Raw genomic sequence first — 24,772 nt, 5'->3', positions numbered from 1 at the left:
GGAGGCTGCTGAGCCTCTTGAAAGGAGGCTGCTGAGCCTCTTGAAAGGAGGCTGCTGAGCCTCTTGAAAGGAGGCTGCTGAGCCTCTTGAAAGGAGGCTGCTGAGCCTCTTGAAAGGAGGCTTGGCCTCTTGAAAGGAGGCTGCCAGGCCTCTTGAAAGGAGGCTGCTGAGCTCCTCTGAAAGGAGGCCTGGCCTCTTGAAAGGAGGCTTCTGGGCCTCTTGAAAGGAGGCTTCCGGGCCTCTTGAAAGGAGGCTACTGGGCCTCTTGAAAGGAGGCTTCTGGCCTCTTGAAAGGAGGCTTCTGGCCTCTTGAAAGGAGGCTTCTGGGCCCCTTGAAAGGAGGCTTCCGGGCCTCTTGAAAGGAGGCTTCCGGGCCTCTTGAAAGGAGGCTTCCGGGCCTCTTGAAAGGAGGCTTCCGGGCCTCTTGAAAGGAGGCTTCCGGGCCTCTTGAAAGGAGGCTTCCGAGCCTCTTGAAAGGAGGCTTCCGAGCAGAGATGCATCTGGACACGAGAACGCGTGTTCGTGTTCAAAAAGTTCTGAACACTGCACACTGTTCAAGAGCACTGACCTAACTTAGCAACTTGTATCTTAGGAAAACAAACTCAAGCGACGGCATGCTACTCATTTTTCGGCTAGTAATGGAACACGTGGGCATCTAACGGATAGAAATCAAGCATGCTCGTATGTTTTTGCATAGTTCCAAATCTAAGGAATCTTAGTTACCAATATCGTTTTGCTTGCGTACCATCCCAGTGCACACTGAACTGTGTTCAGAGTTCAAAATTTAGAACACCAAGGCGCGCTCTTGGCTCATGTTCTGTTCAGGATGCATCTCTGCTTCCGAGCCTCTTGAAAGGAGGCTTCCGAGCCTCTTGAAAGGAGGCTTCCGAGCCTCTTGAAAGGAGGCTTCCGAGCCTCTTGAAAGGAGGCTTCCGAACCTCTGAAAAGAAGGGTTCCGAACCTCTGAAAAGGAAGATTCCGAGCCTCCTCCGATCCTTCTGAAAGGAGTCCTCCGGGCTGATTAAAAGGAGACTTTCGAGCGGCGTAGAAGGATGGTTGGCGAGGTGTTGAGTTCCGTTTGATATAGCAATTTCAATGTTTCATCTGTGAAAGGAGGCTTCCGGGCCTCTTGAAAGAAGGATTGCAACTTGCACCAGAAGAAACAATCACGATTGGAACCTTTGAGACAGCTGACTTATAACCAAAAAATAAAATCTAATTCGAGAAATCGATCAATACAGTTACGCCTTTGTGAGTCTAAGCGTAAGTTCATTTAATTCTACAACTTGATTTTAACTTAAAGATAAGTTTCACATTAGAAAATAGTGTGTCTCGTTTATGAACCGACACCCCCCGTAACGCTGGGAAGACACCTTTGTGTGGTGAACGGTGTAGGATCCATGGTAACATTGTCAGCTACATCGGCAAATGCTGACCCCACCAATTCCTTCCTTAATATCCAACTCCGTGGTGCTTTTGAGAGTGTCACTGATTAGTAATCCTCATGCTTTTGTGAACTTCGCCGTAGATTGAAATCAAGGACCACACCCACCTTGATTGCTGATAGTAATCTCAATGGAGATTTAAAAAGAAAAATATGAGTATCACTTATGTCCAAGCTACGAAGCACACCGTAACTATGTTCCAATAGCACAAACTCTCCTTTCAAGCATACCCTTTTTCCCACTGAAAGTCGTTGAATCGCCTACAACTTCCAAAAATCCTCAAAGAGTTTCTGGATTGTTATTGGAAGAGATTATTAGTTAGTCCATAGATATTCGAGTAAAATATTCAGCAGCGCAACCGAATTTCAGGAAGGGGGGGTGGCGGTGGTAAACAAAGCATATCTTGAGGATAAAGCTATCAATAATTACCATTTTTTTTATTTTTCTGGTATCTGTATTTAATTTAATGTCATTGTCATTAAAAAATACGGCGTTTGTATATCTTTTCTATAAACATCATATGTTTAATGGCAATGTGATAATTGAACATAAATGGATAAATCATGGAGAAAAACTCATTAAATTAAATTGTTTTTCTGTAGAAAAACATAAAAAAAATGTAAATTGGTAGGGGGTGGATAAACTTTTTTTACATACTGTATGTATTGCAGATAGATTTTGCAAAACTATTTGGAGCTTTCAGAAAAGTTGTAATTTTGTTTCAAGGCACAATATCAACAACCATTAATATGATGAAATCATTTTCCTGAAAAAGTTGTTTTGAAAATCCGACCATCGTTGGTTGCGACGAAAGATTATCCTGACATGTACGAGTTAGGATAATCGTGTCGCCATTGGCAATGCTTTGAATTTACATTCCCAGCAATGAAAAATTCTCTCCCAGATTTGATTGCCGCACGCGGCACGCTTCACTTTCCTATCGGGTTTCATCAGAAATTCGAACGCGTATCAAGATTTAATGCTCGCTAACGAGTTTTGGGAAATCTGTTTTTTTTTTCTATCATGGAACATTATTTTATTTCAATTTAAATGTTGGCTATGTTTCTCGTACGGGAGCATTACTGCTCGACTATTTCCTTTTTTCACCAAAACAATAACAACTGGCTTCGCGAAAAAAAACAAGTTCCGTTTTTTTTTCGCAGCAGTCTTATTATTAGCCTTGCACGTGCCTTGAAAACTTTTTTAAGGGTGGTCCACATGGGCATAACTTTTTCTTGCGGCGGTCATCACGAGGTTATTATATAGTGCGTAGTTCAAGTGTTTTTTTGATAAGTCAAACCTCAAAATATTACTTTGGAAGTCTTTCATAGCTGTCTTATAACATTTCTATGGATTTTTTGGAAACATGAAAATGTAAAAACTTTTCCAAATCGAAACCATGGACCATCTTGTTGCAACCCACGTTTTCAAGGGCGCAAATCTCAGCAAAAAAGCAACGGATAACTGTAAACTGTTTATTTTACGTTTCCTGTGAAACATCCCACAGGACAAAATGGTATCACAAAGCCATGGAAATAAGCAGATACGAAAATTGAAGATGTTGTTGAAAAAGATGAGAATTTGGAGTAGGATGTAAGAAATTTGTTTAAAGAGTTAGGGTCTTTAGAGAAACTCAGGTGCAACGTTGCTTTGTCATTGCGCGCCTATTTTCTAGTAAATACTTTCTGCTTTTTGTGCTTTTTACAAAAAAAGCTTCTGTTGAAACTAGTTGAAAGGTTATAAGTTTTTGAATTCAAATCAAATTGTTTTATTTCAAGCACTAGCAAAACTATGGTTGACTCGTAGCTGAAACTTTTTGCGAGATTTTGCTGGATTTTAATATAAATCTAGCGGTTTGGTATCTTCATCAACTTTTGCTGGAATTCGGTGATATTTTTGCTGATTTTCAAATCATATGATTATTTAGCAATTTTTGTTAATTGTCAGCGAAAAAAGATAGAAGAAATCATTACCACCCATTAGCTGGGAATGAAGTAGTATGTGTATGGTTAACTAAGCTGGTTTCAGAAATTCAATCATAAATAAATAAATTTCTGCTTTTATACTCCATTAGTCGACTGAAATAATTTTTAATTATAGTTTCAGATTCAATACGTCTTATAGAAATTGATTGTACAATAAACATTTTCTAAAGAAAACATATTTTCAAAAAAAAACATCGATCATTATAACTGCAATTTAATCGAAAAATGGTGTTTCATTAATTACTGCGTTTTAACGGATACACAATTATTCTGGTTACTGTTATACAGGACGGATATTATAAATGAGCTATTTTCCCTATTGGCGTGTTTATAAACTGTTAGGAGATTCTTTTATTTTACATTTTTCTCGCTATTTCTTTGAAAACCAGAAGTCACTATAAATTTAAAAAATTAGATAATCTCTATGGGAACCTTACACCTGCGACGTGATAGAGTCACAAAGCCATTTCATCACAGCACTATATTAACAGTAAATCAGTCCACGCATTTTTAAAACCTCGAAATGCATTTGGTTTCCTAAATTTATGCACCGGCTAATCCTTCTGCCAGCCCCCATCCGCCGTCAAGTACAAAAAACCACCATCGTCAAGTGCACTCGCACAGTTTTACGGGTCTTTGTTCTGCCCTTGCACCCGTAAACTACAACCCAGCTACAACAATCGACTACCTACTAGAGCAGGCCCTTAACGTGCTCTATAAAATCATTCCGCCATAAAAATGTATGTATTTATGCTGATGGTCGAAATCGTAAAATTTTCAACTTGGTCAAACTTAGGCACCAGATGCGCGCGCGCGTTGTCTTCTCGGTGTGCTGGAACAAACGCACTCTTTCCGGTACTCAGGTGAAGAAGCAGCTGACCGTAAACATCACCGGCTCAAAAGCTCCGAATTTGGATACGCACCGCGGCTACTGGAGAACGGAGACGTCGTCTTCCCGTACCGGACGGACGGACAAAGCAGCGAGCAAAACAAAACAAAAGCGCAGCCCAGACGACGCAACATCGCGCAATCAGATGCATTTTTGTGTGTGCGCGTCGTTTTCCTTTCTCGAATTTCTCCTTCCCCTCCGGGTCCGTTCACCCGAGGTCCCATATCATCAGAACCTAGGAAATAGATCTGACCTGACCGCGCGGCAACGCATCGGCGACGATGACTTACGATGGCAAAGTGGCCGGGCTGCAGTGAAATGAAATGAGATGATAATTAATGGAGATTATGTTGAAGATAATGCTTCCAGGGGCGCCTCGCGGGATACCGGCGGACTGTCATTCCCTGGCAGAGCTGACCGCGCGCGATGCAACCGGCGGCGGCGGGCGGCAGCTGATCCAGAAACCGAAAAGAAAAGCTAAACCATGCATCATGCATTTTTTTTTGTTATGTTGGAAGAATGGGTCGGGGAAGGTGAAAATTATGTAGCGTGATACTAAATATGTTTCAGTTTTGAGTCGAGGACCATGTTTCACAAGGGTCTTGAACAGTTACAGTTCCCCCCGATGCGATGGGAAGACTTGACGCTCGGTTTGGGTAAAGTGACGGTTCGGCGATCGTGGTCGGACTCTTGACGGCCCTAGGGGAGGCCAACACACACCGCCGCCGTCTCGAGTGCCGTATCTTTCGGGTTGAGACCATTGTATAAGAAGGCTTTTAGGCAAACAAATAGTCGTTAAAATTAGTTGGTGTCACTGGCGCTGGCCGGTAGGAATGAGATGGCCTGCTGTCTTGAAGGGTAAGGAAGCAATAAAGCGTAAGGGAGCTGAACGGTCCCGTAGATGCAGCTCTGATATAGAGAGTGTTATGAATTTTAATTGAATGAGGTGATTTATGATGAGATCGGCAAATGAACTAACAATGATTTTCTTCTCTCTCCTTCCAGGTATGATCCAATTTGGAACCAATTGATACAAGTAGGTGAACAGATTGGAAATGTGTAACAATTAAAAATGCATTTTTCGGAAACAGTTTATCCAGATTATGATCCGGAATTGGAAAATTCCATAATTTATTTTCATCTATATAAGCAGATAACCATATAGCCATTTTGAATAAAAGCAAACTAAAAACGATATAAGTTTGTTCGGTTCAATGACGTAAGAATGCCTATAATGAACCACCAGGCAGTATGACGCCGAACGAAGATTTTAACACTGTGACGATGATAGCAAAAAAAATGATCAAGCACAGTAACAGTAGTTTATTAGTTGGTAGTGCACATTCAGAGCATGGGAGCATTGACCGCTAAGAACCGGTTGAAAAAATCATTCATACGAAATGTCGCTAACTTGTATAATTTATTCATTAGGTTCTAATTGCTAACATAAAACTGCGAAAGCGATTTTTGCAGACTCATCTGTTCAAAGTTGCAAGTTGTTTAGTTGGGGAAATTTGAATCTCTTTTTATTTCATGGTATGCCGAAAACCAATCATTCGAATTTCCATTCAAATTTCCAACGGAAATTCATTCGTATTTCCAAAGGAAATTCTTTCGATTTTCAAACGGAAATTCATTCGACTTTCAAAAAAAAAATTCATTCGAATTTCCAAAGGAAATTCATTCGAATTTCCAACGGAAACTCATTCGAATTTCCAACGGAAATTCATTAGAATTTTCAACGGAAATTCATTCGAATTTCCAACGGAAATTCATTCGTTTTTCCCACGGAATTTCATTTGACTTTCCAACGGAAATTCATTCGAAATTCAACGAAAATTCATTCGAATTTCCAACGGAAATTCATCTCGAATTTCCAACGGAAATTCATTCGAATTTCCAACGGAAATTTATTCGAATTTCCAACGGAAATTCATTCGAGTTTCCAACGGAAATTCATTCGAATTTCCAACGGAAATGCATCCATTTTCTCAACGGAAATTCATCCGATTTTGCAACGGAAATTCATTCAAATTTCCAACTGAAATTCATTCGAATTTCCAACTGAAATTCATTCAATTTCCAACTGAAATTCATTCAATTTTCAACGGAAATTCATTCGAATTTCCAACGGAAATTCGTTCCAGTTTCAACGGAAATTCATTCGAATTTCAAACGGAAATTCATTCAAATTTCCTACGGAAATTCATTCGAATTTCCAACGGAAATTCATTCGAATTTCCAACGGAAATTCATTCGAATTTTCAACGGAAATTCATTCGAATTTCCAACGGAAATTCATTCGAATTTCCAACGGAAATTCATTCGAATTCCCAAAGGAAATTCATTTGAATTTCTAACGAAAATTCATTCGAATCTCCAACGGTAATTCATGCAATTTCAACGGAAATTCATTCGAATTTCCAACGGAAATTCATTCATTAATCATTCAATTTCTACGGAATTCATTCGAATTTCCAACGGAAATTCATTCAATTTCCAACGGAAATTCATTCGAATTTCAACGGAAATTCATTCGAATTTCCAACGGAAATTCATTCGAATTTCCAACGGAAATTCATTCGAATTTCAACGGAAATTCATTCGAATTTCCAACGGAAATTCATTCAATTTCCAACGGAAATTCATTCGAATTTCCAACGGAAACTCATTCGAATTTCCAACGGAAATTCATTCGAATTTCCAACGGAAATTCATTCGAATTTCCAACGGAAATTCATTCGAATTTCCAACGGAAATTCATTTGAATTTCCAACGGAAATTCTTTTGAATTTCGAGCGGAAATTCATTTGAATTTCGAACGAAAATTCATTTGAATTTCCAACGGAAATTCATTCGAATATCCAGTTCAATCAAACTTCCAACGGAAATTCATTCGAATTTCCAACGGAAATTCATTCGAATGGAACGGAAATTCATTCGAATTTCCAACGGAAATTCATTCGAATTTCCAACGGAAATTCATTCGAATTTCCAACGGAAATTCATTCGAATTTCCAACGGAAATTCATTCGAATTTCCAACGGAAATTCATTCGAATTTCCAACTGAAATTCATTCGAATTTCCAACGGAAATTCATTCGAATTTCCAACGGAAATTCATTCGAATTTCCAACGGAAATTCATTCGAATTTCCAACGGAAATTCATTCGAATTTCCAACGGAAATTCATTCAAATTTCCAACGGAAATTCATTCGAATTTCCAACGGAAATTCATTTGAATTTCCAACGGAAATTCATTCGAATTTCCAACGGAAATTCATTCGAATTTTCAACGGAAATTCATTCGAATTTCCAACGGAAATTCATTCGAATTTCCAACGGAAATTCAATCGAATTTTCAACGGAATTTCATTCCAATTTTCAACGGAAATTAATTCGAATTTCCAACGGAAATTCATTCGAATTTTCAACGGAAATTCATTCGAATTTCTAACGGATTTTCATTCAAATTTCTAACGGAATTTCATTCAAATTTCTAACGTAATTTCATTCAAATTTCTAACGGAATTTCATTCAAATTTCCAACGGAAATTCAATAAAAGTTCCAACGGAAATTCATTCGAAGTTCCAACGGAAATTCATTCCAATTCCCAACGGAAATTCATTCCAATTTCCAACGGAAATTCATTCGAATTTCCAACGGAAATTCATTCGAAGTTCCAACGGAAATTCATTCGAAGTTCCAACGGAAATTCATTCGAAGTTCCAACGGAAATTCATTCAATTTCCAACGGCAACAATAATTCATTCGATATTCCAACGGAAATTCATTCGAATTTCCAACGGAAATTCATTCGAATTTCCAACGGAAATTCATTCGAATTTCCAACGGAAATTCATTCGAATTTCCAACGGAAATTCATTCGATTTCCAACGGACATTTATCCGGATTTCCAACCAACGGAAATTTATTCAAATTTCCATCGGAAATTCATTCAAATTTCCAAAGGAAATTCATCGGAATTTCCCACAGAAATTCATTCGAATTTCCAACGGAAATTCATTCGAATTTCCAACAGAAATTCATTCGAATTTCAAACGGAAATTCATTCGAGCCCCCCTTTCTAACACGGAGAGGGGTCCTGAACTATCTTAAAAACTTTCCCCGACCCTAAAACCCCTGCATACAAATTTTCACGCCGATCGGCTCAATATTTCCCGAGTCTATAAAGGTCCGACAGACAGAAATTCATTTTGTTATGTATATAGAAGAGAAGACAAGCATCTCATTCTTTTTTTAACATCTCGACTTCAAATTTTGAATTGTTAAAATATGGATGACTGTATAGTCTATTTAGGGCCAGAGAACAAACTGTGGATGTATTAAAAGATTGCTCTTCCTCAAAGCCCAAAAGACAAATTGGTTTGAATGCCATTTCCTCTCACTATTTCGTCAGATAAAGTACTCAAGCTTCGAGATTCCTCCCGATCTTCAAAAGAAAAGACTGAATCCGTCATTAGAAGGGTCCAGGAAGAGCCCATAAAACTGATTAGATCGCATCAAAGCGCAGTGTAATCATAATTTGGTTCCTATTCTATCCCCCCTTCGAGACGAGGCAACGCTCCCAGACAATTTCATTGCTCTAATGCACCGTACAAATAGGTGGAAAGGCAACTCACCGCGGTGGAAAAAAAGAGAAAAGTGATTAAAACGAAATAAAAATCGTAATAAAAGGAATTACTCTGGAATGCATCGCATCGCAGCGCTTGCCTGGTCCACCGATCAGCCAACCGACCACAACGAGGAACTACGAGGAAAGGTGTGCGCTTCTCATCCACCAGATCTGACGGTGGTTGTCCAGCACTCTCCTGCCAGCATAGTCGCTGCTGCTGGGAAGAACGGCCGAGGAAAGCCATTTTCTTCAATTATTTTCGATGCGTAAATGCTTTTTTACTTTCGTTGTGCAGCTTGCGCGGTGCTGCTTTCGGTTGAACAGTAGGGTGATCCATAAGACCCATTTTAACGGAAGTTAAAATTTTTATTAGTATAACTTTTGCGGTGCAAAAAGGTTTTTAATTAAGTGTTGAGCCAAAGAGAGGGTTGATCAAATATTCCTGGCGGACCCTGTATTTTTTTTATATTCTTGTTAGTTATAATAATAAACTTTATAAAACCATTTTTAAAACTATATTTGATGTTACATTCCAATATCGGGACACCCTATTGGAGACGCTCTTCAACAACGTATCGATCTTCATCATGTGTATCATGACGACCGACTCCGGGAAGACGAAATGCGCTCTTCGGTCATGCACTTTCCTCCTAGACTAGGTGATTTCTATATGCTAGCGTACCAATCCCAGGTCTCTGTCGGTTCAAACCCGTCCCGTAGTCGATTTTCTGCCATCTCATCCTAATCAACGAAAGAAGGTGGTGTCGATGGTTAATGCATCTAATAAGCGGCCTTTTGTTCGGATGCACAGAAATACGGTGCTGGGGACGGGACCGGCAGTGAGATGTTTTTGGGGACCCCCGAAGAAAGGTAACCCTTCGACGTCTGGGTATGTAGGGTCGTTTCTTAAATTACCATCGATTCGAATGATGGACGACCAAATGGGAAACCAGCCGAAGAAGCACTCGGTATGCGCCAGCCAAGGTGCTGCACTCTTTATTCTTTTCCAGTATAGATTTGGGTACTAGTTTTTTTGATGGAACAAGGGCATCGCAATTGAGGGCTGCCGAAGAAGATAGGACACAGGGAAGCAACGGCAATCCCGGCAGCTTTTGAACGATTAGCTTTGGTCTATGTAGTTCTACGACTACGCGGGCCGGGAGCATCGAACTGTAGATGTGGCTGACCGTGTAATCAAAGAGTTCATTTCGGTTGTACTCTGCTTTAGTTACGATGGAAGGCCGAAGATGGATGGATGCAATCAATTTGATTGTCTCGCATTTTTCCACCCGTTTCATTGAAGCTGTCTTGCAGCTGGTTGAAGAAGGCTAATACAGCGTGGGTCTGAACAAGTATGATTAACTCTGAATGGTAATTTTCCTACAATAGTACATATAGAAACTAAGTTGAGACTGCGTTTAAAAACAGTGTGTATTGTTGGAACTATCTTTGTTGGAGGGGTTCTACGAGATTCTGGCATGTTATAAAGGATGTTTGTTTGGCAGATTCCAATTCTTCGTCTCTTTACTACACGCCCGCTGTCCAATCGAATGTCTTGTTTCTAGTTCGAGCTGAATGTTCGATGCCCCATCACTCCGTTTGAAAACTACTGAGTAAAAAACTCGAGGCCAAGAATGGTTATGTCACTTGAAATGTTTTTTTTTTTTTCTAATTTTAGCAACCTTTTCGATGAGAAACACTCAATTTTTCAAAACTCGAAAATTGCTAGGAATTCAACGAATCTGTTTTAGTTGAATACTTTTAAGAAATTGGAAGGTGATTTTTTCCCAAAATATCCCCAATGCATTTGAACCGTTTGTTTGAGAAACTGCTTATGTAACATTTTTGGCCAAAATGAGATTTTTATATATTCTGAATGCTCGTCCAAAAATACATATTCTGGTAAAAAATACGAAAAAAAAATTTTTGTTCAGGAATGTATGGAAAAAATTTCGTTTGTTTGAGAAACTACATATGTCCACGTACTTTGAAGAGCAATTGTGGAGTACTGCTTACATTTTTTGCACTAAAAGTGCCCCAGGGTGTTAAGTTTTGCCAAAAACTATTGATCTGTATCAAAGAAATCGAAAGATTCAAACAAATTTGTTAAAAAACAGACAAATTTGTTAAAAAACAGTTTTTTGTTGTTTTCTCGAAATAGTGCAAAATGGACTTATGCAGTTTCTCAAACAAATGATTCATTTATGAATCCATCTAAAATAACTTAGGATGCAATAAATTCCTTTGTCTGGTGTATTGAAAGGGATCCAGCTATTGGCTGTGGAGAATTCAGTTTATTCATCCTGCCGTTTCAGAAATTCAAATGAAGTTTTCACGTTCAATCTCAGAAACTTTCCTGCTACTGATCGATTTAACTAATTTCTTTAAACATCCGTTCAAAGAAGACAGGGAACCCGTTTTGAAAATTTATCAAAAATTTTCTTTTTTGTTAGGAATGGAGTCAAAAGATTTAACGAAATTTAATCGAGTCTAAGGATTTAATGAATTCTGTACGAAAATTCATCAAATTTATAAAATACCTACCTATGAATTAGTTCAAGTATTGAATTTAGTCCAGGTTTTATATATAAGCAAGCTTGAGATTTGGGTCCAGTAACAAACAACGCTCTCCGATGACAAAACCTAATATCGTATCCGCAATCCTAAATCTCCGAAGCAAAACATGCTTAGCATCTCGATGTGGTGTCTACCACCAGAAGAAAGCTCGCCAAAACAATGGCTTAGTCACCCTCGTTACCCGTACGGCAAAGTAGACACGCCCGGCCCCGTCAGGAGTAACGGTGCACCGCACCTTCACATCGCTCTCCTAGTCATAGCCAAATCTGCATGAAGCGGCAACATGCAATCATATGTGGCCTACCTTCCGTAGCGGCGGTGTTTCCTTTCTTCCGCCGTGCGAGGTGGAGATGCTTTTTGGGCAATTCAACTTTTTATATTTTTATCGGTACGCAGCTAGAGAGGAAAAAAAAGAAAGAATGGCCGTATGCATATTACCATCAGTCGGTCGTTTTTTTTTGTTCGTCGATGCGATTTTTGGAACGCATCCAGCGGATCGTCGTCGCCCCACTGGAACCGGGTAGGCGATCACTCCACCGACTCGTGCAATGTCTAGTTATTATTCCGATCCGCGTACTCTTGAATAGCGGCGAAAGATAGAGATAGGAAAAATAGCAACAGCAGCAGCACCCCGAAATTCGGCATCTGGTGCACGTCGTCATCGTTGTTTGGGGGTGCTTGAGCATATATCCCCATTCCGTTGCCTATTCATCATAGGTCTGAAATCGAGGCCTTCTTATTACTATGCACATACGCGATGCGGCGAGACGAGTGGGTTGCAACAACATGCTGCTGCGGTCGTTCAGCATCAAAGGAGAGTTGTTCGTGATCATACTTACAAAAATGTGTTTTTTTCTCTTTCCTCTGCTGCGGTGTGATGGGAAAAGTACACCTTTGTCGTTTGAAGTTGGCAGCAGCACTATTGAAGTATAGTGCATTCCACGCGAGGTGGAACGATGTGAAAGAACCTCTGGGTTGTTTTGGTAATAACCATGGTAAGAGGATGCCGGGCTCCTAGCGAAGATAATTGCTTGTTTCTTTTTGTTTTTGATACGATTTCAACGGAATGGTGTTTTATCATCAGTTGCATTTAAAGCTATATTCAAATGTTTAGATCAAACATGAATAGGATATGAATCCGACTTATTTCTAGGTATTGACAGTTCTCGTCAAATCCCTTCCGGAAATTTTTGCAAGAACCGCTGGCAGGTATCTCTCATCTCTTGAAACAATTTTTTATAATCTTCTTCGAATTCGTAATTCGATTCGTTTGTAGAGGGATTCGTTGAACTGCTAAAAGCGATTTCATTAAAGCGAATTTTAATGTGTTGAATCTGACAGAAAACTCAGTAGAATTTTTCGTGAGAATTGAATTGTATTTTTTATGGTAATCCAGAATCCTCCCAAGTAACAATCGCAATGCTTCGAAGATTTATGCTAGTTTTATAGAGGTTTTATTACGGCATGTAGAAATGCTTAAAGTTTTATTTTGGTTTTATACAGGTGTCATTTAATCAGATCCTCAAGAGTACTTGAGAACTACGTTTTGAATTCCAATATAAAACCAGCTCTTTAGGCTCCTGTGTTCCTCCTCAGAACTAAGAAATGGAACTAACATAAAACCAACAGTTTAGTTATATGTTGGTTTTGATCAAGACTTATAAAAGCTACCAAGCTTCGTAAAGTCCTGTATAAAACCCACATATAACCTTTAATCCTGAAAAAGACCTGCATAGGAATACGAAGCTTCAAACTACTACAATGGATAGAAAACAAATTTCATTCAGAATAAATTGTTTAACCCACGGAAGTCTTTTCATTTCGATTTCAGTCGAAAATAAAAAAAACAATTTTCAAGCAGTTTTTTCTACGTCGTGAATTATGTAGGGGAACGGATTTGATCTCCATCTCACTGAACATACATTTATCTCATCGGAAAGCAAAGAAATACGGCACCAAATTCGTCGCTTCTTTTTGTCAACATAAGTGCACCTACTGAAAAAAAAATACAAATCAAATACCTTTCCATTGCTCTGCTTTTGATGGGATGAACATCGGAGCCATGAGATGAAATCCAGGAGCAGTTCCCTTATATATTTAGGTCGTCGAAAAAACTTTTTAAACAGCATTTGCCGATGAGGGGAATGAAAATATGCATTTCATCCATACATGGTTTACCACTTTAACACTGTAAAACACTTTTATGGCTCAAAATGTTCCATTTAATAATTGTCACTATATGCTGTTTAATTGTAATACTTATTTTAAGAATTACCTGCATGCGATGTCGAGGGCAAAAATGTTTGTTTATGATTTTTTTTTTATATCTGTCTACGTTGTCATGTTGTCATTATATATATAAAACTGCCAAGCTTTTAGTTTGACCAAGATAAAACTTGCTAGTCGTAACATGGTCTTGATAAAGGCCAAGATAAAACCTCTAGTAGTTTCAAATGCCAAGATAGGGCCAGTTCAGGAGTAGTGGTTATATAGAGGCATATTTTATGCAATCAAAGTTTTATTCGAAAAAATGTCGCCGATATGAAAAAAATAATGAATTTCATAATCGAAATATCATGCACATTTATGTTACACCTTTTAAACGGTAAAATTTATCATCTAAATATGTTTTAAGAATAATGCTTTGATTATTTGATCAAACAAAGCGGTTATTCATTGAAATTATTTCGAAAGTAATTAACTAAGGCAATTAATTAAACTTAAAAAATTCTAAATAATAACAAATTAACGAAGCGCATTGCTAAAATACTGATTATTTATCATGGTTTCACCATGAAAATCTCTAGCACGCCTTCAAACATGCATAGAACACCAAAAAACCAGATATGAACTTTTATTGAACATGGCTGATAATAATTCTTATATTTTTGTTGCTGACATGTAATCCATATAATGCAGGAAGAAAAACATATTCCTATTCTAGTACAAACGATAAACAAATATTCGACCTGAGAGTTGACAGCTGTCTAATTATCGGCTTGTTTGTTATATCATAGTCATGAAGCGGTTGTATCATGGTTATAAAGTGGTTCTCAAAACCACCAAGTCTTGAGGAGGTTTTGTGTTGCATGTTTTATGTGAGACTTGAAGTATATTATAAAACCGTTGGTTCTGAACTAGAACGCATATCAGGTTTTAATGATTGCAATAAAACTGGGCCAACTGGCTGTAACATGGTTATATAAGAATCTACAGGAGGTTGTGGAAACTGCGAGGACTGCATGGAAGGTTTTGAGATTAGGTTTTGCAGAACGCTATAAAACTCTAACACAACCTCAATTGTTACTTGGGCTACCTTGGACTTTTAGAAGAATTACTGTCCGATATTTTGAAAAATGGAGATTCAGAAGCATTTCGCGTATAAATTATGGAGCATTCCCTATGGATATTTTTTAGAACCTTCCTTGAAAACTCAGGAGATTTTTCCGATGAAATATAGGAGCATTTTCCTTGGAAATTCAAAACAGTTGTCTGTGTAACAGTTGGACTACTGTCAAGGTGTCCCTGAAGATTTTTCCTAATTAATCTAAATACTGTAGAGAACAGACTTCTTTTTCTATGGATCTACATCCCAACTGGAATTGGGCTTGCTTTTCAACTTCAAGTATTTAAAGCATTTCCTCAGTTATCAATTGAAATCTTTTCTATGCCCGCCTTTGCATTAGAATGTATCTTGCGTGGCAAGTATAATCAATACACTATGCCCAGGAAGTCGAGGATGTTTCCCACCCGAAAACATCCCAGACCGGACCGAGAATCAAACTCGCTATTTCCGGGTTGGGCATCCTACGCTTTTGTTCGCAAGGCTAACTGGAGTTCGCTAGAGAACAGACACGTTAGCTGAAAACCATTATTCGCCAGATTTTGGGGGCATGGCCCCGTGCCACCTTCCCCCCCAACATCTTATGTATCAAAAACAACTTTTTTGTAATTTTCCAAATCCGGCCCTGTTCAATTGTTCCTGGAAGTTAGTGATGAACTCTAAATTAAGAAAAATCACTCTTACAAAGAATAAAAAAAAGTTCCTTGAAGTTTCTATTGTTGTAACAAAACAAACACCCGATGCAACGAACCTTGAAAGTGCAAAGTTTCTAAAACCAGATCGGAAGGCGACGTCGCTGCTGGTAGGATTATTTTTGGCGATCTTCTCGGTATTCTGCGGGACGGAGAAGAGCCGTTTGGCTAAAAGTCTTCTGGCCGAAAATGGCGTTCGGCCGGTCATAAGGCCGAAAAAGTCAATTGAGGTCGAAATACATATCTGTAAAGATAACAACGTTGTAGCATTTAATGGAATACCCTGGGGTCACTTATTATGCGTATTTTATGGTGGTCGCTTCTTGCGCGACTTTTTTTACGTGAATTTTGGAATTTATGAGTTTTTCGCGCGGTTTTTTTTTCTCGGATTGTGTAATTGACGAGTTTTTTTACGCTGGTTGTATTTACGCGGTGCATAATCCCGCTGTTGGAAAAACCATCTATCGGTCACACTGTGAAAATAGGCCGAAATATGTAGTCAGAATGTTGACAGTATTCCGATGAAAATGGTTTCCGACAATAATCAGACGGGAACAAAAAGAAGAGCAAGGTGGATATATCAGGTGGAAGACGATTTGCAGACCGTAGACTGCGTAGTTGGTGACGTGCAGCCATGGACCGAGTTGAATAGAGATGTTTATAGTTTTATGTACTACACAAGGCGGTTTAGTTTTTACTCAGACTAATAATATCGTCACGTAAAAACCAACTCCAATGTAGTTTTAACTCGTCTTATTATAGGTGAAGCATTCCACTGAAAGAGCTTAATAACTTTTCTTTCAAAAATGTCATTTGGCCGAACGGCTCATCCAGCCGATAGTGCCGTTTGGTTGAAAATGTCGTTTGATCGAACAGGTCATTTTTTGGCCTAACAGGCATTTTGATCTAAAGTATCGTTTTTTCGAAACGGTTATTTGGCCGAAAGAGCCATTTGGCCGGAAATGTCATTCGGCCGAAAATGTCGTTTGGCCGAAAGGTCATTTGTCCAGAAATTGGTTTTTCAATCGAAAATGTCGTTTGGTCGATCTGATCATATGACCGTAAAGGTCGATAACACGTACAATAATCGATCACTAATAATTGGAACGACTGTTTAAGATGCGGTCTTCGTTGAATGAAAACTCTTGAGTATATCTTTTAGCTATGCAGGTTTTCTTTTCGCTTTCGCTTAATGGGGAAGCGCGATAATCAGTATAATGAAAAAATAGATTTCCCCAAAATTATTTCCATAAAAACGGCTAGTGGTAGTGGGCTTTTAACAAAATTTGCTCAAATTTTCGAAGGACAATTAGAACATGAGACAGAATCTGATGAGTGTTTTGGAGCAAAATCGTTTGTTTAACCTTCATAATCTAAGGCTTGTTTGTGGCACGCAACACACTCTGCTGGTATGATTTCTTCAACATCTTCAGATCCTACTGCACCATACAGTTATTTGGAGAAGCGTGATGGACGGAACAAGGGCTGACTGCATTTGATGAAGAGCAAAAATCGCTTCGGTGTGGGAACTGAAACCACTCCACCGAAGAAAATCTTCCGCGAAAATGCCTCTCACAGCACATCAGAAACAACTTCAGAATAATGATTTTACAGTTTTATAATGAACAATTGAGCCTGCTGATTGAACGAAATGATAAAAAAGGCGAATAATAAAATTTATCACAAATGGATCAAATGGAAACTCATAGAAAGGAGCTGGTGAGAGCTGGGAGTGGTTTATTTCACACATCAAAGGGAATCCTTGAAACTCTGATGCACTTCTTGAGGATTTTCGTAAAACTTCTGAAAAGAGATGATTCAATCGATGGGAAGGGCATGACATAGTTTTTAATGTGACTCGGCTATATTCTTTGAAGAATTTTAATTGGAAAATATTTGTTGATGTTCATAAACGACTTTTTTGAACGCCTAGTAACAACTTATTAAAAACAAGTTTGTGGACAATCTGAGAGTTTTGGTGCCTGCATGACAATGCTTCATCAATTCCTTCCCATCCCGAAGACCGCAAGGATGTGGCCAGCGCCGTTATCGACCATTCATATTCAAGAGCTCTCGGACTGTGCACATTGAGTTTGGAGAGCAAATCCCATGCTTCCATCCATTGGTTCCTTGTGCAATTGCGACTGTTCTGGTCAATCACGGAGTAGCAACTACGAAATGCACGGTCATCATGCTCAATCTGAGAATTTTTGTGACCTTCAGGAGGCAATTTCCTGCTGCTGCTGCTGGTGGTTGGCTATATCGTCGATACACCTATGCCTGGCGTATTGTAGAGCTCCATAATCGTCGGTCTTGGGCGATGTTCCTTCAGTTTCCCCGAACGTTCAGGGTCTCCAGGTCCGATTCCACCGCGTGCAGCCAGTGTGTTCGTGGCCTTCCACGAAGTCACCGGCCCCTATCTGGTTCTCTGTTGAATATTGTTTTCGCCTCTCTTTTTTCGTCATTCGCCCTAAGTGACTAACCCACTGAAGTCTACCGTATTTTATACGATTCACAATATTTTCTTCTTTGTATACTTGATACAGCTCATGATTCATGCGTCTGCGCCACAAACCATTTTCTAGTTTCCCTCCGAGTATTGTACGCAGCACTTTTCGCTCAAAATCAATGTACATATGGTGAGTCTGCAAGTTGTACTCCTGGAATTTATCAAGGATCATTCGCAGGCTAAACATCTGATCCGTCGTTGATCGGCCCTCACGAAAACCTGCCTGGTATTCGCCGACGAAGGACTCCTCAAGCGGTCTCAGTCTGTTAAACAGGATACGCGACAGGATTTTGTACGCCGAGTTCAGAAGGGTGATCCCTCTGTAATTGGCACATTCTAGTCTGTGCCCTTTCTTATAGATTGGGCATATGAGGCCATCCAACCAGCCGGCAGGCAGTTCTTCATCCTCCCATATTTTCTGGATAATGTGGTGGATTGATTGATGCAGCTGCTCACTTCCGTGTTTGAGTGGCAGCTTTATGGGCCAAACAAACGTACGTTTGCGTACGTTTTGACAGTTTTCCCATGAGAAAACTGTCATAACGCACGCAAACGTACCCATTGCAAACGTACGACTTTCCAATCGTTGTCCTTTATTCGTTGCCGGGTCTGTTGCCGTTGAATCAATCCGTTTGCTCTACTTTTGCCTTTCTTGGTAGCTGTAGAATCTTCGGTAGGCTACCTTACCAGGGTTGCGCTACCTACATCGCATTGGAGGGGCTGCCTTCTCGATGCTGACACGATGCAACATGGTGTGCACAGTTTTGTTTAGAGTCCCTTGCTGGCACTCGGACGATGATCAGTCGCCCTTAACATGGGGAACAGACGATGTTGTGAGCCGCTCTTAACATGGAGAACGGACGCTCGATCAGATTTGCACCTTTGGAGAGGATCAAATCTCCCCTTCCCTGTCAGCATACCAACATAGTTCCCACCGGAATTGGTTACCCGATCTTCCCTAAAGTTACTCGTATCCCGGCCAGCATCACGAGGAGGTAGGTATAGGACTTGCTTGGTAAAAGGCTATAGCCTATAAGGACCTCTAAGGACCGCAAAATGGGGTCTATTTTATTCCTTCAGGTACGCGAAGTACCAATGGTACGCTTTACCCAGCATTTGCCGTGCCAGGAGGCAATTACTTAAATTATTCAATCGGAGATACGATGTAACGTTATTATTTTGCCTTACTTAATACTAGTATGTTCTTGGGGTTTTTAGGAATTAGGCAAATGGCATTTAGTTACGGCATTTATTAATAATAGTTGCTCTACCGTACGACAAAAGGTGGCAAAATATACATTGAGTGTGGGTGACCTCTAGCACTCAAAGTCTGTGCCCGGCTAGGCATGTCTCACTTCCATGAGGTCGCGCTCAGTCAATATAGCACGCCAAGAACTAAGACAACTCGAAGAATGACATTTATGTTGGCAAAATTTTGACATTTTCGTTTCTTAAAGCTAAGCCTAATTAATCTAACCTTGATCCGCTGCTGATGAACGTTGCGGGGCCCCGTACTGCAGCGATGATTCGAAAGCGCCGATGATCGATGGCGCGTTATACTGGGCGCATGTGTGTCACGTGTGTAATCACTTATTCCCTTGCTCGGGATGCTGCCAGCAACCTTGGGAAATTGTCATCCAAGGACCTGACGGTGTCGCCTACTCACGCCAATACACACACTATACTGGTTCCTCTCAGGCAGACTGGTTGTTTTCCGGTGAGCGGGATTGGGAACGTGCGATCGCTCTGCTAGTAGATGGTCTCCTTGTTTAGTGGTGCCGCAATCGTCTGAAACCACAAGCCTTACTGCTTCTCTGGCTGATATGCACTACTGCGTTTGTGACGTCGATCAAAATCAGTGGTGCTTATCCGGGAAGGAAAATGGCCCTCGACCGTGGATTAGTCTTCATGCAAGTGGTCTCACAGCCTTCAATTGTGCGCTGCCTTGTATCCCGGAAACGTGCGATCCGGTCTGCTCCCTCCGTATGGTGTGGCTTTGCTGGATGATATGCGTGCAGGAAATCCCGTGTAAAAGAGCCCTGAAATAGTTAATTTGTTAGACGCTGTCCAATAATTTCACGACTAACTGCTCCGTACTTCACTGGGAAGGCTCGTTTTTTATCACGGGATAATACACGAGAATGTGCGTTTGGCAGCAACGGATTATCGCGGAGCTCTTGCCAGGATTCACTAGAAGGTGGTAATTTGTGATTATGGTGTAAATTGGCAATGCGCATGTAAGTTACCACTCTTCCTTCGAGTTCCAACCCAACGCGATTCGTACAAGGCAGCTCAATTGAGTTGGTATGATGTTCGTGTTGTCGCGGTGGTATTCGGGACGATGGCCAAGTGCGTCTGGAAACGAAGACATTACTCCATGTGGTGTGCCTCATCATCCTTAGTGGTTATGTTTACTTACGGGCTCTTTTTGCAGAAAAACACTCGCTTCCTGGCGAGTAACACAGCTCCGGTCCCAAGAATGCTTCTTACACACAGCAGTATCCACTATCGGCGTTGTGCCTCAGTTAATTCTTCAGTAATTAACTTCGAATCGGATAAATCACGGGCAGACGACTTTCTGCTACCGCTCCGTCCTGTGCTGCACCGGAAACTCCTCGATTCGGCCGTGTATTGTATGTGTGTATGGCAATAGTAAGATGACATTTACTGCGAGTGGCGAAAATGATGACAGTTTGTTTCGCCAGTGGTTGATGGCTGCGCGCTTATATTAATGTTGCTAATTACACTGTTATTTCGCGTTAGGTATATGATTACAGTTATGGTTGTTATTTTGGTCGACATGACCCGTAACAACGAGCATGCCTGGGACAGAAAGTATTCTAACGCCAATCAAACTATCAAGAGAATTAGTATTTGAAACTCATCTTCCACGCATTTGTTAATATTAGGAAATAGATTCTCGTTAAAGCGTTTTGTTTTACTTCTAGAATAAACTCAGCCAAAAACAATTGTTTTTGATCTTACCTTTTTAGTTTTGTAAATCTCACTGCTTAAGCTTCACACAGTGGCGTCGCGTAACCTCACTTTTTACCTGTGCACTGACCCAAAAAATGAAAATTTTGATATTTTGACAGCCCAAATGGAAAATAAAATGATCAGAGTCGTTTAAACTAAACATAATCTAGTTATTCTATGCATTTCCGCACACTAATTCCTTAAATTTAAGTCTAGTGCACAGGTAGATTGAGGTTAGGGAAACGCCACTGGCTTCACACGATTGAAAAGGTCGGGGAAAAGTCGTTTTGCCGAATAACACGTTAGGCCAGCAATTATTTAGCCTAATCCCATTTCGCCGAATTAACGGTATGGCCAACACAGTTATTAGGTCGAAAACGGTTCTGTCGAAAAGGGGCTTCGTTTGGTCGAACAGGTGAATTGGCAGAAAAAGTCGTTTGGTCGAAATGAACGTTTGGTCGAAAGGGTCATATTCCCAAAATGTCATTCGACCGGACATATCTTACGACAGTGAATGTCGTTTGCTAAACGAGTCATAAGGCTTAAAATGTCGTTTGACCGAACAAAAGTGACTGAAGAAAAGTGAGAAGCGAGAAATAAGACGTGAGAAATAAGAAGCGAGAAAAGAGATTTGAAACTTCTCACTAATCATTTCACATTTTTTATTTGTTCTTCTCACTTCTCATATTTCCTATTGAAAAGTGAGAAGTGAAAATGGTAAATGAGAAATGGAAAAATCACTTGAATAAAGCACACACAAAAATTTAAAAAAAAAAATCATTCCTTAATTCTCGGTCAATCGACATTTTCGGTCAAATGGAAGTTTTGGTCAAACGAGCATTTCGACGAAACGACGTTTTCTGCCAAATGATTTGTTTGGCCAAGCGACATTTTCGGCCGTTTGCCAATTTCAGAGAAATGAAATCAGACAGGTTTCGGTCTAATGAACTTTCGCCCAACAGTCGTCCATAGCGAAATTGGCATTGCCTGTGGAATATTCCTTCTTTGGCAAAGTTATGCTTAAAATCCGCTTCATTGTGGGTCTCAATTGGCGACGGTGTTTTTCAGCTCTTCCAGTCTTTATGACAAGGTAAAACAGGTTTTGCGTCTACTTTTCCGACGTTTCGTTGTGTTGTAGTACACCGTCACCAATTAATAATCATAGTCGAAAGAAACAATGAATAGTAGGTCTCAATATCAATGACGCAGCGCAGCAGCAGCATTTCGTAGGCTGTTTCGTGTAGTTTTTGGGTGCGCGTTTTAGCAACACTCTGCTTGCGTTTGTCCTGATTTGGAAAGTTTTGCCTTGATACGTTTATCATCCGGATCTATTCTTGGCCCTCTTGACTAAACTTTGCCAAATATCAATTCTTATGATCAATTTCTGCTTTAAAAAAGGATTTTCCCCGTTGTTATCGATATGTATCCAGTTTCTGACTTGTGGTCCCTTCGTTCTTGGAACCTTTGCAGAAGCCTTGAGACCGTCAAATATTTTATGTATCCATAAGTTCTCCCAAGGAGCGAAACGACAAAAAAGAATTTTGCAAGTATAGGTGATTAAAATACACTTGCGAATGACAACTGTGCGGATGTAAATAATATCATCTAAAGAGACAGCCAGACCGTTAGAAAACATTGGTTGGATTTTAAAAATTGGTTGGATTTAAAAAAAATAAATTTGTTCATTTCGTGCATAAAACATACTCTTCAATTAAAAAATATTTGAAGAATCTTTTTAATCCTTAACAAAGATTCAATGGATTCAATTAGTTGAATTCCTGAGAAGTTCGTAATATTTTTGATGAAGATTTAAATAATTTCTGAAAATGTTTCATCCTACTGCTCCCATGAATTCATTTGTGTTCTGAAAAAGATATACTTATTATATATAGAACTTATTGAACCATTCCGTTCTACTTTTTAAAGAAGTTTGTTGAACTTTCCAAAAGGAAATCAAAAACCATCGAAATGAATTGAACCTAATTCTTTTCTGGAGGAAATTCGTTGAGTTCTTCTGAAAGAAATTGTAGCATTCTGGATCAGGTTTGCTGCAATTATCTGAAAGATTTATTGAATCACCACAAGAGATTCGTTGTTTTTGAAGAGTGACTTAGGTTATACCCCGGAAAACGAGACACTAAGCAGCAGAATATATTTTGTTAAACATCTATTGAACAGTTAAACGCTTATTTCCCGGGAAATATTCTTTGAACTACTTAAAGAAAATTGTACTTCTCCTGAGAACGACTTAATTAGTTTTTAAAAATGCTTTGCTGTCCTTCAAAAATTTATTGATATTTAGAAAAAGATCATATTTCATTAAAACAGTGTGTCTTGTTTTGAAGGTGATTTGTTGGGCTCCGCGAATGTATTCGATAATCTGTAGGTCGGAAGGTAAAAAACAATCGCTTTCTCTAAGGAAATCGGTTAATTCTTACACAGAACACTACGATTTGCTAAATAAAGTTGTTGAAATTCTTGGAATCGTTGATACAGATTTGTTGCACAACAAAATTTGCTGAACACCCGGAAGGAACGCAGTGCTCAGCGTTATTATTTTTCAATCTCAGGTTATTTATTTCCTGAATGTTAAATTGTTGGTCACTTTTCGTTGATCTTCTGATCATATTTGCTGAATGAAATTAGTTGAATCCTCCATTGTTCGAAACTTTTGTTGAGGTTCGTTCAATCCATGATACAAACTCATCGAATATCTATTGCCATTTATTTACCATTAATGGTGTAGACTCCTTATTGAGTACATTCAGCTTTTCTCGAGATTGCTTTCCTAATGTCATGTTTTCACGCTTGATTACATGGTTCAATCCCCTAATCAAAGTGTTCCCAAGAAGTGCGTATTCAAAGCACTACACGTACGTTGAAAAAACGGAGAAAAAAAACTCTGATGCATCCAAACCGCATTCGTTACACTTCTCGTCAGCAACGGCAACAATAACAACAACAACCACTCGTAGTGCGGACCGCACCGGGAGAGATTATTGACCTCTATTCCTTGCATCTTGCCTGCCTCCTTCGCAACAGACCGACCCAAAGCTACGCATCAACCAACGAACGGACTTACTTCGTCCACGTCTTGCACTCGCTTCATCCCAGCTACATCATCATCATCGATAGGAGCAGTTTGGAAAGTGTTCTCTTCCCGCCTGAACCGCACCTGCATTCACCCGAGGAAGAGCATTGATCCGCAGCGAGGGCATAAGTCCAACATAATTACCTCCTGGCACGGTGAAACGCGCAGCGATTCACGCACAATCTGTTGCATCTCCAATCGTAATATCTATTCTCTTCATCACACTCATCGCCATCATCATCACCGCTGTCTGTACCATTCCTCCGTTTTTTTTGGGTAGTGGTCATACCAGAGACGAAGTAACTCACCTTGCGTACGTTATTTCAACTGTCCGCGAGGGGGGCACTTTCTTCCATTAGACCTTGGCTTCGACCTTTTTATTAACGCACTGTAATCGTGTTTAATTATTTCCTGCATTCAAAGCACTTTCGTTACGTGGTTTCGTTCTTGGTCGCAACCAACGACGGAAAGGGCAAATAATGCATCTCCATCATCGGATTGGTTTGGTTTGCTCAGTTCTGAAGTCCGATGGGGCCGAAGCAACAAAGGGTAGAGCGCTCAAAAGGGCATTATTTTCGGGCCAGATCCATCAATCTTGATTCGTTTCTTGGAGTTCGGCCGAAACGG

General features: G+C 39.8%; 1 protein-coding gene and 1 long non-coding RNA gene across 7 annotated transcripts in view; one reads left to right on the top strand and one right to left on the bottom strand.

Annotated features, from left to right (window-relative positions):
* Positions 1 to 24,772, top strand: part of LOC134212592 (zinc finger protein chinmo) — a 271,941-nt gene that overhangs the window by 53,252 nt on the left and 193,917 nt on the right. The window lies entirely within an intron of this gene.
* LOC134216738 (uncharacterized) lies at positions 19,314 to 20,697 on the bottom strand. Its single transcript, XR_009980803.1, has 4 exons — positions 20,498 to 20,697; positions 20,325 to 20,433; positions 20,176 to 20,268; positions 19,314 to 20,117 (listed from the first exon to the last, which is right to left on the bottom strand). It is a non-coding gene; the product is annotated as an uncharacterized LOC134216738 (long non-coding RNA).

The sequence above is a fragment of the Armigeres subalbatus genome, chromosome 2 (genome assembly GCF_024139115.2).
Source record: "Armigeres subalbatus isolate Guangzhou_Male chromosome 2, GZ_Asu_2, whole genome shotgun sequence".
Lineage (NCBI taxonomy): Eukaryota > Metazoa > Arthropoda > Insecta > Diptera > Culicidae > Armigeres > Armigeres subalbatus.
The sequence above is the reverse complement of the archived record's forward strand: the minus strand, read 5'-3'. Positions and strand labels throughout refer to the sequence as shown.